Raw genomic sequence first — 14,418 nt, 5'->3', positions numbered from 1 at the left:
CGTGCCCAGGACGGAGCCTTGTGGAACACCTGTGAGGAGAGGTTGAGGGGTGGATGAGGAGCCTCGCCATGTCACTTGGTAGGACCGGTCGCTGAGGTAGGAGGAGAACCAGGTGAGAGCAGTCCCAGAGATCCCAAGGTCAGCGAGGCAGGAGAGGAGGATGGACATGTATATTGTAAAGCCGTTTTGTCTTATTATTACTATTATTATATAGGAACAAATGCTAGTGCTTTTTACATGTACTTCAGTAGTAACCATAACAGTAGTAATAATAGTAATAATCATCAACACCATTAAAATTAGTTAAAATCTCACTAAATACACATTATAGAGGATATCAGAGTGTAAACAGGAGATTATCTGTGTGTTCAGTGTATCAGCTGTCAGACTGGCTTCAGTCACTGATCTGTTTCATCTACAGAGACAACAGGAGGCAGAATCACAAGGTCTCTGTGTCTATCAAAGGTACAGAAGAAAGGATAGATCTTCTCTCCCTCAGTGAACTGCATGTCAGTGAAGGTGTAGATATGAGCCCTGGACTCCACTCTGTAAAAGGAGACCTGCCTCTCCTCAATATCCACACACAACCCTATCTTCACAGGCAGCAGGCTCTGAGGAAGGGGGTTCTTACGGGCAGTGATAGCACAGAGAGAAGAACGCCAACATTTCAGACCCCAGTATCCCTGCTGCGGAGTGAAGCTGAACCATCCTCTCCTCTGGGCAGACTCTCTGGTGACTCCTATTCTCCAGTCTGCATTCACCTCCACCACCCAGTAGTGTCTTCCTGAGGTGAAGCTCTCTCTGCTTATGGCACAGAGCCACTGATTAAATCTCTGTGGATTGTCAGGGAGATCCTGACTCTCTTCCCATCCTCAGAAAGGGTCAGGTCACAGTGTGCTGTATCAGGGTCCAGAGTCACATCAGCTGTGGGAAAACAATAGAAAACATTGGGAGTACAGACACAATTCCAGCGCACTGTGCTTTTAAAGCTGCTTCTGCTCTGTGAACAACCTAAACACAGACATGAGCGACTCTACAGCACTGTCTCAGTGACAGGGGGTCAGTGAGGATTATTAAGGGCTCTGAGCGGCTCTACGGCACTGTCTCAGTGACAGGGGGACAGTGAGGATTATTAAGGGCTCTGAGCGACTCTACAGCACTGTCTCAGTGACAGGGGGTCAGTGAGGATTATTAAGGGCTCTGAGCGGCTCTACGGCACTGTCTCAGTGACAGGGGGACAGTGAGGATTATTAAGGGCTCTGAGCGACTCTACAGCACTGTCTCAGTGACAGGGGGTCAGTGAGGATTATTAAGGGCTCTGATCTGAGGGAACAGAGTCAGAGATGATCCTCCTGAAAAGAGACTCTCAGCAACAGACTTCAGGAGTTGTGACTGTTAGAGACACAATCACTGTTGGGTATTCAGTGCTGGAGAAGGGAGACCTCAGCTGGACAGAGAGGGAAACTACAGTCTGTACAGTTAATTCAAAAATCAACATTTTAAAAGTCAACTGAACAACATTGCTCGAAAAACATATTAACATCATTACAATCATTAACTAATGCATTCAATTAAAATTATTTGTCGTTCATTATAAGTGTTTTTATGAATGTTATCATTATCTTCCAAATTGACAGCATTAATGAATATTCGTATAATTATTTCCTCATCAGTTTTTATCATGCTATTGTGTCTGTAAATCACAGCAAGAGCTTCTCTTTTTTTCTTCTTCTTCTTCTTCTTCTTATTTATTTCTTAGCAGACGCTTTTATTCAGGGCAACTTACAAAAAATAAGTTCAATAATACAGTGCAGTTCAAGGCAAAATGCAATCTTTCCCCCATTGGACTAGCCCTGCCCTCAGGTTCCTCCTGGTTGTGCACCTGATATATATTCTGGAGGTTAAGAATGATTACTACAAAAACAAAAACAACAAGAAATAAAATAGCCAACACATTTATTTTACATCTTTCTCACCAAATAACATGAACTCTCTTGTCTCTATCGAGAGATGCTGCAGCATCACTGTGCTTTTCAGCAACAAGAGAAGGTCAATACATTCACACTATTGCCAGAGAAAAGGAGGAGATTGAAAACCTGCCAAAATACACTACAGACCAGCACCAAATGTGCAACAGGCCAGTGTCTGGGAATCACTGTCATAAAGCTCAGTGTGACATTGTACCTGTTATGTATTTATCACTTATAACTTATCACTTATAACCATATTATCTTTAATTTAAATATAGATTACATTCAATTTTTTCAAAGGAAAGGTCCAAGTGATATTTAAATGTATTTATTTTAATTATACTTCTAATTTAAATTTTAATCACTGCCCTGTGGGATGCCCCTCTACTGACCATTCAATTGGTCCTAAACACAAAACGAAACTCCACACAGCTGAAGTCATGATTTAAGGATCCAAGGGGGCTTCCAAGGTCCTGCGTCTATCTCTTCATCAGGAGACATACCTACCTTCTGCACTGCACAGCCACTGCCATTCTGCAACAGAGACACAGACAGGATTAACTCCAGTCACACACTGCGCTCCACACTGGAGATACAGAGACACAGACAGGATTAACTCCAGTCACACACTGCGCTCCACACTGGAGATACAGAGACAAACGGGATTAACTCCAGTCACACACCGCGCTCCACACTGGAGATACAGAGACACAGACAGGATTAACTCCAGTCACACACCGCGCTCCACACTGGAGATACAGAGACACAGAAAAGATTAACTCCAGTCACACACCGCGCTCCACACTGGAGATACAGAGACACAGACGGGATTAACTCCAGTCACACACCGCGCTCCGCACTGGAGATACAGAGACACAGACAGGATTAACTCCAGTCACACACTGCGCTCCACACTGGAGATACAGAGACACAGACGGGATTAACTCCAGTCACACACCGCGCTCCACACTGGAGATACAGAGACACAGACAGGATTAACTCCAGTCACACACTGAGCTCCACACTGGTGATACAGTGGGGGGAGCTGGTGTCAGTCAGTGGTGTGATTGTATTCACAGAGCACATACCTGATTTAAGAAGGAACCTCAAAGCTTCTGTAAAGATGAAAGAGGGAGAGCATTATTTTAGACAGTACTGATACCGAATGGTACCAGTGACTCCAGTGGGGTTCATACTGGAATAAACACACAGCTTCTACTGGCTGTGTGCAGCATTGTGATTTTTCAATGCCCTGGCTGAGGGAAGGAGGTTTCACCCAGTTCTCCTCTGAATCATTCAGATGTTCATTGGCAAACTTCAGATGGGCCTGTACATGTGCTTTCTTGAGCAGGGGGACCTTGCGGGCACTGCAGGATTTCAGTCCTTCACGGCGTAGTGTGTTACCAATTGTTTTCTTGGTGACTATGGTCCCAGCTGCCTTGAGATCATTAACAAGATCCTCCCGTGTAGTTCTGGGCTGATTCCTCACCGTTCTCATGATCATTGAAACTCCACGAGGTGAGATCTTGCATGGAGCCCCAGACCGAGGGAGACTGACAGTTATTTTGTGTTTCTTCCATTTGCGAATAATCGCACCAACTGTTGTCACCTTCTCACCAAGCTGCTTGGTGATGGTCTTGTAGCCCATTCCAGCCTTGTGTAGGTCTACAGTCTTGTCCCTGACATCCTTGGACAGCTCTTTGGTCTTGGCCATGGTGGAGAGTTTGGAATCTGATTGATTGATTGCTTCTGTGGACAGGTGTCTTTTATACAGGTAACGAGCTGAGATTAGGAGCACTCCCTTTAAGAGGTTTCACTATATTATTATTATTATTTATTAATTTATTTATGTATTTATTTATGTGCATTCTTGTTACAAAACTCTCCCCACCTCTTCATCCTGCCGCCGGGACTGATCAAAATACAGTTTCACTGGTTTAAGAAATCTACTACTACAAAATGCAAAGTATAAAAATGCAAGATAATAAAACTGACGCAAATCTTAATAACAATAACAATAACTGTGGATACAAATAAACAATTTTAATCCGTCATCCATATTAGAATGTGTAGGACATTTTGTTTCACTTCTTGAACTCAGCTGCTTTTGTTTTTGAATAAAGAAAAAAAAAGTCTTCCAAAAGTAATCTAAAATTATTCTGATTAAGTCACTGACTTGGAGTAATGTACTGGATTAGGTTACAGATTATTTTCAAACCAAGTTAAACAGAATTCTGTAATGGAATACTTTTTAAAAGCTCCCAACCCTGCTCATCATATCATGACAATATTCAATAAGATTAGATGTTTGCCATGAAGATTTTAATCTGAATGGAAAAAAGGAGTGCTGCTCTATCTTTTAGGGTCCAGTGAACATGTGGATGCTTTAAACAACTTGCATTTATCAATTTATTTATTGTTTACTTGTTTTTACATTGATACAGATATGAAAACCTATGCTATTGTGGTTTGTTTGGTGTAAATGTTACGTACCTTACACCTGACATCACACATTACACAACTACAACTGTCTCACCTAGCTTCCAATCACTAACGTATTACCAATCCACACTAAACTTATACTGGCCTACAAAATGCAATCACAGACTTTCTCATTTTCAAATCCAGTAATGCAGTGACCTAAAGCAAGCCCATTTTAATTAAGATTAAAAGCTCTTGTCTGTGTCTGTGCCTTGATTCTGAGTTGGCGGTACAGGAGTCTACTGGTTCTTTTTGGAGGGTCTGCAGGTCCGGCCCATTCTGCCAGGATGTCATTCCCCTCAACCAAGCCAAATCTCCATATAACCAATCACCCACCCCAAGCCTAAATTTGATAATATAGTGGTTGTTCTAATTATGAACTGTAATACAATGGTATTTTCAAACATCCTACCACAAGCATCTTGACATACAAATGAATATGATCACTTACCACCCATCCGTCTCCACTGGATCACCAGAAGAGCAGCTGCTGCCACAGTGAGAGCGGCCATTAGGAATAAAGACACCATCCACCCAGAGGGGTCAGGGAAGAAGTCCCCTGGAGAACAGAACAGCAGCATTAACCCACAGGACCTGACACTCAGCACCTCAGACACTGGGCTGGATCCCTACTGATGAAGCCACAGACTTCTGGGCTGAGTTTGTCAATGGGTGTCCAAGTCATCCTCTCAGCTGGAGAGTCTGAGGGTCCTATCTGGCTGTGTCTCTGTGCTGCCGCTGCTGAGTTACTGCTAAGGGCAGGTCTGGCAGGAACAACTGAGGCCTCCGTGGCTTTCATTCATCAAAGCTCCCTCATTAACCACCAGCTGTGCTGCACTGCCAGAGAGTCAAAACCCCAGAGCCTCTCAGTGCCTAACAGACACAGTTGCACTGCAGCACATCTGCTGGTCACACTGGTCTCTTCCTTTCCTTCAGATACACCTTCAGCCACTGACAGCACTCCAGTTACAGAGATTTCAGTAGCTTAGACCACAGATCAAGTGTTGCCTAATTCATTATAGATTTTTAATAGCATCACTCAAGCAATGTCAGCTGTGGAAACAGTCAGGATATCCATTTTATATTTTATACTCACTGGGTATGTGGAGCTGGGATTCCCAGTCTGGCTCAGGCAGTGCACTTCTGATCAGGCAGGTGAAGACATTGTACTCCTGTCTGACTGGGACTGACTGTCTGCCTCCATTGTGGTTCTGGACAGCGATGTGACGTTGTGTCCGTCCCTGTCTGTCCAGATCACTACAGGCTCAGGGTACCAGCCCTCTGACATGCACTCCAGCCGGGTCTGACCTCCTTCAGAGTGGAAGGACACTGAGGGCTGCGTCCCCAGAGCTGACAACAGTTACAACAGCGGGATGAGGCTCACACATGTTAGAAAGTTGTCTACTCACAAAATCTTTTTAAAGAAAAACAACTGCACTAGACTACAAAATATGCAATGTATTTTCAGTATCAGAGTGTTTTAAAGCAAGATACATTAAAATGACATTAATGTGACAAGATTCTTAATCTAGTTTTTAAAATCTTATGCTAATTTCTATTACCTCGAAAAACTCCCTAAATAAATAATTTTAGAAATTAATTTCTTGCACATTTTTATATATATATATTTTTTATTATTATTATTTTGTTCGGAAATTTTCTATAAATTATAAATTTCTATATTTAAATGTTTGACACCACATTGTTATGTTACAGGAGTTACTTTACACATGATTGTAAACATAGATTAATATATGGTTAAAGATTGTGTGATATTAATCTGAGATACAAAAGCAAGAATGAGATACATTATGACATTTCTGCTCTTTCCTGTTCCCTTGTAAAATATATGATAGTAGTGTAGACATGAGAGTAAACACTGATTGAGATCTGTAAATGTGTTTCTGGCTACAAACCTGTCAACACTGGCTGTGTTTACATGCTGATAAATGAGTTATGACAACTCCCAATGAAACCAAAATGTGTATGTAACCCCAACAGACCTATGCTCAATACATTCACTGGTTGAATTTTAACTTGTACTCTCACTCACACCTGCCTTCCTTCCCCCTGTGTTCACATCACCACCAGGGTCCTATATTCCCACAGACTGTACGGTATTGGACTTATCTTGCACAATTTAATGCTGAGAAACATGACAGCTGTTTGGCTATAAGTCAGTACTACCTGACTACAGCCCATTCCCAGGAGAGTCCTGTGAGCTGCTGTGGCTTCAGTCCCAGTGTAGTCAGACACCAGACTGCAGTGTGTGGAGACGTCATAGACAGCAACAGCAGCTGCACACACATCCTGCTCAGAGCTGCTATGAAGTGCACAAAACTCACCTTTTACAACCACATTAATGTGAGCTTCTTCTTCCATCAGTGCAGATCGTACCAAACAGTTATAATCCCCATCATCAGAGCCGCACACATCAGCCTTAGATACACTTTACCTTTCTTCAGGTCCTCTGGGAAAAGCTCAGCCCTGTCCTTGTAGGAGGGCATCTGATGAGAAAAGTCATACTGAGCATATCGAAATAAACAGACAAGAGTCACGTATGTCTCTCTGAACCACCTGATCTCCATGTCCTCAGCGCTGATGTTGGGTGAGAGGTAACAGGGCAGAACAGCATCTTCTCCAGCCAAGACAACAACAGGGTCTGCTGGACCAAGAACCTCAAACCTCTCTGGAGAGACAATAACACACAGTCAAACAGGTGCTCTTTATTTTATATTGACAAAAATATACTGACATTATAGAGACAAACTTGAGCACCGAGACAAATACAACTATGACCTTAGAGAATTATCCAGAGAAACGGATTTGGGCTGAGCCTTTGTCTACAGTATGTGAGCATTTAATTCAATATACAAATTACATTGTCCTGTCTTTAAAACTGTATTCATTAAGGAATGGGTAAAATACTCCATACCCCACCACAGAAACAATGCTAAGAAAATATTGTTGCATGAACACTTCAAGCTCAACCTTGAAGAGACAGACAGGTTAAATAGGCAGAGGACTCTCAAGTAAAAAAATAAACAAATATATACTGTCTCAATAGTCGCAAATCAAAATAATAACTTTTACAGTATATATACTAGAGGTATCAATATTCAGTCTCTCTGTTAGCCCAGGTGTTACTGCTGTTTCTGCTGTTTTCACAGCTCACAATTGCCTTCATAATGTACACTTCTACTGGCCGTCAATTCCATGCCCTTCCACAGCTCTCTACACAGGGCTGAATCTCTGTTTGCATAGCTTATCTTCAAACTACATCCGACCCATAAATCTATATAAAGAGAATTACAGCTTTTAAATGTACAATTTAAATGGAGCTTAATCCAATCCACTCTCTGGATATGATCTCACTGCCCCATCACCTGATACAGACTGTCAACATGCAGTTCATAAGGACTGCTCACCAGCTCATACCACCCTCAAATACCCATTGTTGTAAAGATTGGTCTATAAGTACTCCTGTAAACTGTATGTCAGTAACATGCATTTAATTTAATTTCAGATTGTAATGTTACTTGTAGGAAGATACACACGGGTGACAAATTAAAGGAACAACCTGAATAAATGAGAGGAGGAACATAACAAGCATTGAAGATGCCTCCAAACAGGTGTACTGCATGATACAATTAAGAAATTAACATCCTATCATGCTCTGTGGCATGTATACAAATGCTGAGCAGGCCCAGTTGACCTTGATTTTGGAGATGGTAAGAGGGGAGTTCAGTTGTGCAAAAATCATAGTCTACAGAGATGTGGAAAAAGTAATAGGGTCAGATGAGTAATCCTTCATCATATTCTAGACAAGTGGGTGAGTGTATGTGTGGCAACACCAAGAGAACAGTACAGGCCTGACTGCTTGACCCCTACAGTGAGGGGGTCCGGAGGCTCCATATTGCTGTGGGGGGGATTTTCATGGCATGGTTTGGGTCCACTTGTCCCCTTAGAGGGAAGGATCACTGCAAATTATTACAAAGTTATTCTGAGTGATCACCTTTATCCTATACTAAAACATTTCTATCCTGATGGGAGTGGTCTCTCCAGGATGACAATGCCTCCATCCACAGGACAGAAGGGTCACTGAATGGTTTGATGAGTATGAAAATTATGTGAATCATATGCCATGGCCTTCGCAGTCACCAGATCCCAACCCAGTTGAACACCTATGGGAGATTGTGACTCGACTTGTTAGACAGTGCTCTCCACCAGACTCAGAATTTTATCAGTTGACTATTCGTTCATTTTTTCTTTTGTTTTCATAATAGACTATCTGGCAATCAGAAAAATTCATTGGCATGAGTTTCAGTGATGATTTTGACCACATAAACATTAGCAAATGCAACAGAGTCATGGGGACATATTTTTTTGCATTTAAAAATCAATAGTGGTCTCTCTCCTACTCCGGAGTGGACCGGCGTGAGCGGCCTCGGGCGGTTGTGGGGATACTCACAAGTCCCAGGCTGGATGCCGCACAGTTGGAGTTTTTCCCTGTAGACGAGAGGGTTGCTTCGATGAGGCTTCGTGTCTGCGCATATGCACTGAACAGCAGTTCAGAGTATTCGGCCTTCTTGGAGAAGGTGGGTATGGTGCTCGATAGGGTGCAGCCTACCGACTCTGTTGTGTTATTAGTGGACTTCAACACTCATGTGGGGAACAATGGAGATACTTGGAGGGGGGTGATTGGGAGGAACGGTCTCCTCGATTTGAACCTGATGAGCGGTGAGATGTAATTGGATTTCTGTGCTAGTCATGGATTGTCCATAACGAACACCTTGTTCGAGCACAAGGATGCTCATAAGTGTACATGGTACCAGAGCACCTTGGGCCGAAGGTCGATGATTGACTTTATAGTTGTATCATTGGACCTAAGGCCACATGTTTTGGACACTCGGGTGAACAGGGGGGCAGAGCTGTCAACTGATCACCACTTGGTGGTGAGTTGGATCCGATGAACGGGACGCCAGCCGGATAGACCTGGGAGACGCAAACGAACAGTGAGGGTCTGCTGGGAACGTCTGGCTGATGATACTGTGAGGAAAGATTTCAACTCCCACCTCCGGACAAATTTCTCCTGTATCCCGAGTGAGGTCAAGGACATTGAGTCTGAATGGACTTTGTTCAAGACCTCAATTGTGGAGGCGGCCTCAACAAGCTGTGGCATGAAGGTGGTTGGTGCCTGTCAAGGTGGCAACCCCAGGACCCGCTGGTAGACACCAGCGGTGAGGGAAGCTGTCAAGTCGAAGAAGGAGGCCTTCCGAGCGATGCTCACGTTTAGGTCTCCAGAGTCGATTGAGAGGTCAAGAGGGCCGCAGCAGTAGAGGTCACCAAAGCGAAAGTTCAGGTATGGGAGGAGTTTGGAGAGGCCATGGAGAATGACTATCAGACAGCTTCAAAGTTGTTCTGGCAAACCATTCGGCACCTTAGGAGGGGACAGTGGGACGGCACCCAAGCTGTTCTCAGCAAGGGTGGGGAAACACTGTCCACTACTGGGGAGATCATTGAGAGGTGGAAGGAACACTTTGAGGAACTCCTCAACCCGGTGGACACGCCCTCCTTGCAGGAGGCAGTGCTGGATAGCTCCAGCGGGATCGTATCTATCACTGTAGCTGAGGTTGCTGCAGCAGTCAAGGGCCTCCACAGCGGTAAAGCTGCAGGGGTAGACGAGATTCGTCCAGAAATGTTGAAAGCACTGGACAATGTTGGGGTGGTGTGGCTAACGCGCCTCTTCAATGTTGTGTGGAAGGCGGGTACAGTTCCTTTGGATTGGCAAACTGGGGTGGTGGTCCTCATCTTTAAGAAAGGGGACCAGAGGGTGTGTTCCAATTACAGAGGGATCACACTTCTCAGCCTCCCTGACAAAGCCTATGCCAGAGTGCTGGAGAGGAGACTTTGTCTAATAGTTGAACCTTGGATTCAGGAGGAACAATGTGGTTTCTGTCCAGGCCGCGGAGCAATGGACCTGCTCTTTTCCCTTTCACAGATATTTGAGGGGGAATGGGAGTATGCTAAATCCAGTCTACATGTGTTTTGTGGACTTGGAGAAGGCATACGACCGGGTTCCCCGGGATGTCTTGTGGGAGGTGTTGAGGGAGTATGGGGTGCCAGCACTGCTTCTGCGTGCCATCCGGTCCTTTTATCCCCAAAGCAAGAGCGCTGTCTGTATTCTCTGTGTTAAGTCGAAAACGTTCAAGTTGGGTGTTGGACTCCAAGGGTGCGTCTTGTCTCCACTCCTGTTTGTGATTTGCATTATTATTATTATTATTATTTTTATTTCTTGGCAGACGCCCTTATCCAGGGTCGACTTACAACATAAGTGCAAACAAAGTGCAAAAATACAGTTAAGTACAAGGCATCAATTACAAATTAAATTTAACTAAAACATAGCAATTCAAAATACATTTTACAAATTCCAATTTACAATTTACACAAGTACAGTAAGTGAGGTCCTACATCCTGGACGGTGAAAGCTAAGTGCTGTCAAGATGTAGGGTCACAGTCATGGACAGTCTAGGTGCAGCCGAGGTAGAGAGAGTATCCAGTTTGGGGGCTTAGAGGTGGCACCTCTGCTGTTTGCAGATGATGTTGTGCTTCTTGCCCCATCCGACTGTGATCTCCGACACGCACTCTAGCATTTCGCTGCCGAGTGTGAAGCGGTTGGGATGAGAATCAGCACCTCCAAGTCTGTGGCTATGGTTCACTCTCGGAAAAGAGTGGATTGCCCTCTCCAGGTTAGGTGGGAGCAGCTGCCTTTAGTGGAGGAGTTTAAGTACCTTGGGGTTTTGTTCACAAGTGATGGAAAGGGGGAGCATGAGATTGACAGGCGGATCGCTGCAGCGTCTGCAGTATTGCTGGTGCTGTATCGGTACGTGGTGGTGAAGCAGGAGCTGAGTCCTCAGACAAGGCTTGTGGTTTACACGTCAATCTACCTCCCCATCCCCACCTATGGTCATGAACGTTGGGTAATGACCAAACGGACGAGATCACGGGTGCAAGCGGCGGAAATTAGGTTTCTCCGCAGGGTTGCTGGACTCACCCTTTGGGATAGGGTGAGGAGCTCAGTAATCCGGGAGAGCCTCAGAGTAGAGTCGCTACTTCTTCGGATCGAGAAGAGCCCCCCTGGGAGGCTGCCTGTGCAGCTCTACCGGGCACGCCCCACTGGGCGGAGACCCCGAGGCTGACCCAGGACACGCTGGAGGGATTATATCTCCCGGCTGGCCGGGGAACGCCTGGGAATCCCCCAGGAGGAGCTAGAATCTGTCGCTGGTGAAAGGGAGGTCTGGTCTGCCATGCTTAGTATGCTGCCACCGTTACCCTCACCAGGACAAGCGGTATAGAAAATGGATGGATGGATGGATGGATGGATGAATAAAATACATGATAGAGTTAACATGCATTTGTCACCGCGCACACAGTTCATTATGAATACATTTTGTATGAGTGGATACATTTTCATTCATGTGACGTATTTTTACTTTTATTCTTGTTTAAAAACAATGACTATAGGCTAGCCTATTGATTATGAATGCGGCTGTTTTGCGGGTATTTGCGGTGCAGTCATGGGCAGATCAATAAACCAGGTGATGTTAATGGTTTGATGGGAAATTGTGCTTATTGATGAAGTCTGGGATGATGATCCCAAATCATTGTTGCATTGTCCCTGTTGCCAGATACCGCAGCAATGCTCTTATGTTTCGAAAGTCGCCCTGGATAAGGGCGTCTGCTAACAAATACATAATAATAATACATTGTCAGCACTGCTGGCATGTGAGCACAAAGCAGTGTTTTCAAAGTGCTTACTGTGTATTTGATCTTCTCTTACTGAAGAATATGTATGTTTTGTGTAATTCGCCCTGTGCTAAGAAAATGAATGTATTCATAAATTATTAATCATGCGCAAACCAACCAGGTTCCAGATTAGGCACCGGCTCCTTGTCAGTAGAAAAGCATATCTGTGTACTTCAGCCTTCCCTTCATCCAGAACAAGGGCCAGAGCAATTACTCTATCTTGTGCCGACATTTTACATTCAGTATTTGTTAGCAACACAAACTATCTGCAACATCAGTTACTTCAACACATGACTCCCGCGGATACTGCGTATCACAGCCCTGAAACAGCGCTGCACCTCCAGAGCGCCAAGGCTCCAGTGGGGCTGTCAGAAGAGCTGGCAGTGTCAACGCATGTTGTCTGCAGATTCTTGTTGGTGCAAGCGCACCAGCTTGCCCTGCTAGAATATAAAAAAAAACGACTGATCGACTTGAAGAATCTCAGTCGACTGAGGGGTCTCCGACTGATGATTCGACTTGTCGACTTTCAGGGGGCAGCCCTACTGTCCACCACCATCATCAAAACACCAAATGAGGGAATATCTTTTGGAAGAATGGTGTTCCATCCCTCCAGTAGAATCCAGAGACTCATAGAATCTGTGCCAAGAGCATTGAAGCTGTTCTGGTGGCTCATGTTGGCCCAACACCTTACTGAGACACATTTTGTTGGTTTTTCCTTTAATTTGTCACACATACAAATGTAATTAAAAGTGTCCTCAATGTACCTGATCCTGACACTGAGGTCTGCTGGAGCAGGAGGACAATCACACAGAACCACTCTGATTGGTCAGACTTCATCCCTGGGACAGACAGATAGACTCATAGGCCAATCCCATCTGGAGAGCAGTGTCTCAGAGAGCCCTGTACCCAGGTGAACACAGCAATGGAAAAAGTAAAGTATAACATTATAAATTAGGGTTTATAATTAAGTAAATAACTTGGCAACGGGTTCCTCAGAGTTCCTTATTCTCTCAGGATACTGTGGGATTTATAATGATCCATATTACACTTGATTTGTGCAATTTATACTGTATATACTTCATGTTAATATGGAGCGTCAAGTTATACTTATTTTATCAACCTGAAATTGTTTTATGTAGAGCCCTGCATTTTACTTGACCACCTACTTCTTTCCTCCTAGCACAAGGTGGTCATGTAGTCTGCTTAATTAAACCACTTATTTATTAATAATCTCCTGATTCTCTTAATCATCTCAATTTGTCATTCTATTAGTGCACATGTATTATCATCCATCCCTTTATAATGAATAATAATTTAATAGTATTGCTTAGAATGTGTTAATAAATAATTCAAAAACCATAGGCACTGGTCTACAGAGATGTGGGAAAAGGGATATGGTCACATCTTTTGTCAACATAAGAGTAATAAGAAAACAGCACTGATTCCGAAGACAAAATTATATAATTATATCATAGCATCATAGCCAAATGTAATCTATTGCAACTATTTCCTGTTCTTCTCCAGTGAGGCCCACAGTGTTTCCATAGAGAGCTGTAATGAAACCTCACTCAGACTGTGCTCACCTCGTGTGTCTCTGTCAGACGCCCCCAGCAGCTCCAGTCCTCCCTCTGACAGGTCTTCAGAATCAACTCACACTGTTACCCACTGGATCAGTCCCTGAGTCCCGGCGTCAGACCTGCTCTGGAGAGACAGTTACGGCTGATGGGAGACACAGACTGATCCTCTGTTTAAGCCTCCATCTGAGGGAGCTGTAACCTGACCCAGTGTTCACAGCTGCAGGTGCAGTGAGTGTTTTTACTGAGAACTGAGTGTTTTACTTTCTACCTGAACAGACAGGTAGAGCAGCTCAGACAAACCTGTAGCAACACCAGAGACACTGTTGCTTTAAAATAGGAAAGTTCATCATGCAGGTTGAATCTTGTTGCAACTAATCTGACCATAATCTGACCAAGCGAAAATCTGACCATAACAAAAATATTTCCAAGTCCCAGCAGATGGCCAGTAGTAATAGTACATCTTCAATACTATGAAAAACAATTAAACACTCCAATTACCCACCCAAAGTTGGTTGTAATGAGATTTGACCTGTATTCAAAAAATAACACGAGGGATTCATATTGTAATTCCAGACTATTTTTTG

At 44.0% G+C, this 14,418-nt stretch overlaps 1 pseudogene; it reads right to left on the bottom strand.

Annotated features, from left to right (window-relative positions):
* Positions 1-280: 280 nt before the first annotated feature.
* LOC136767315 (butyrophilin subfamily 1 member A1-like) lies at positions 281-13,157 on the bottom strand (annotated as a pseudogene).
* Positions 13,158-14,418: the final 1,261 nt, after the last annotated feature.

This window comes from Amia ocellicauda, chromosome 14, assembly GCF_036373705.1.
Source record: "Amia ocellicauda isolate fAmiCal2 chromosome 14, fAmiCal2.hap1, whole genome shotgun sequence".
Classification (NCBI taxonomy): domain Eukaryota; kingdom Metazoa; phylum Chordata; class Actinopteri; order Amiiformes; family Amiidae; genus Amia; species Amia ocellicauda.
Note: the sequence above shows the minus strand (reverse complement) of the source record. Positions and strands in the feature narration are given on the sequence as shown.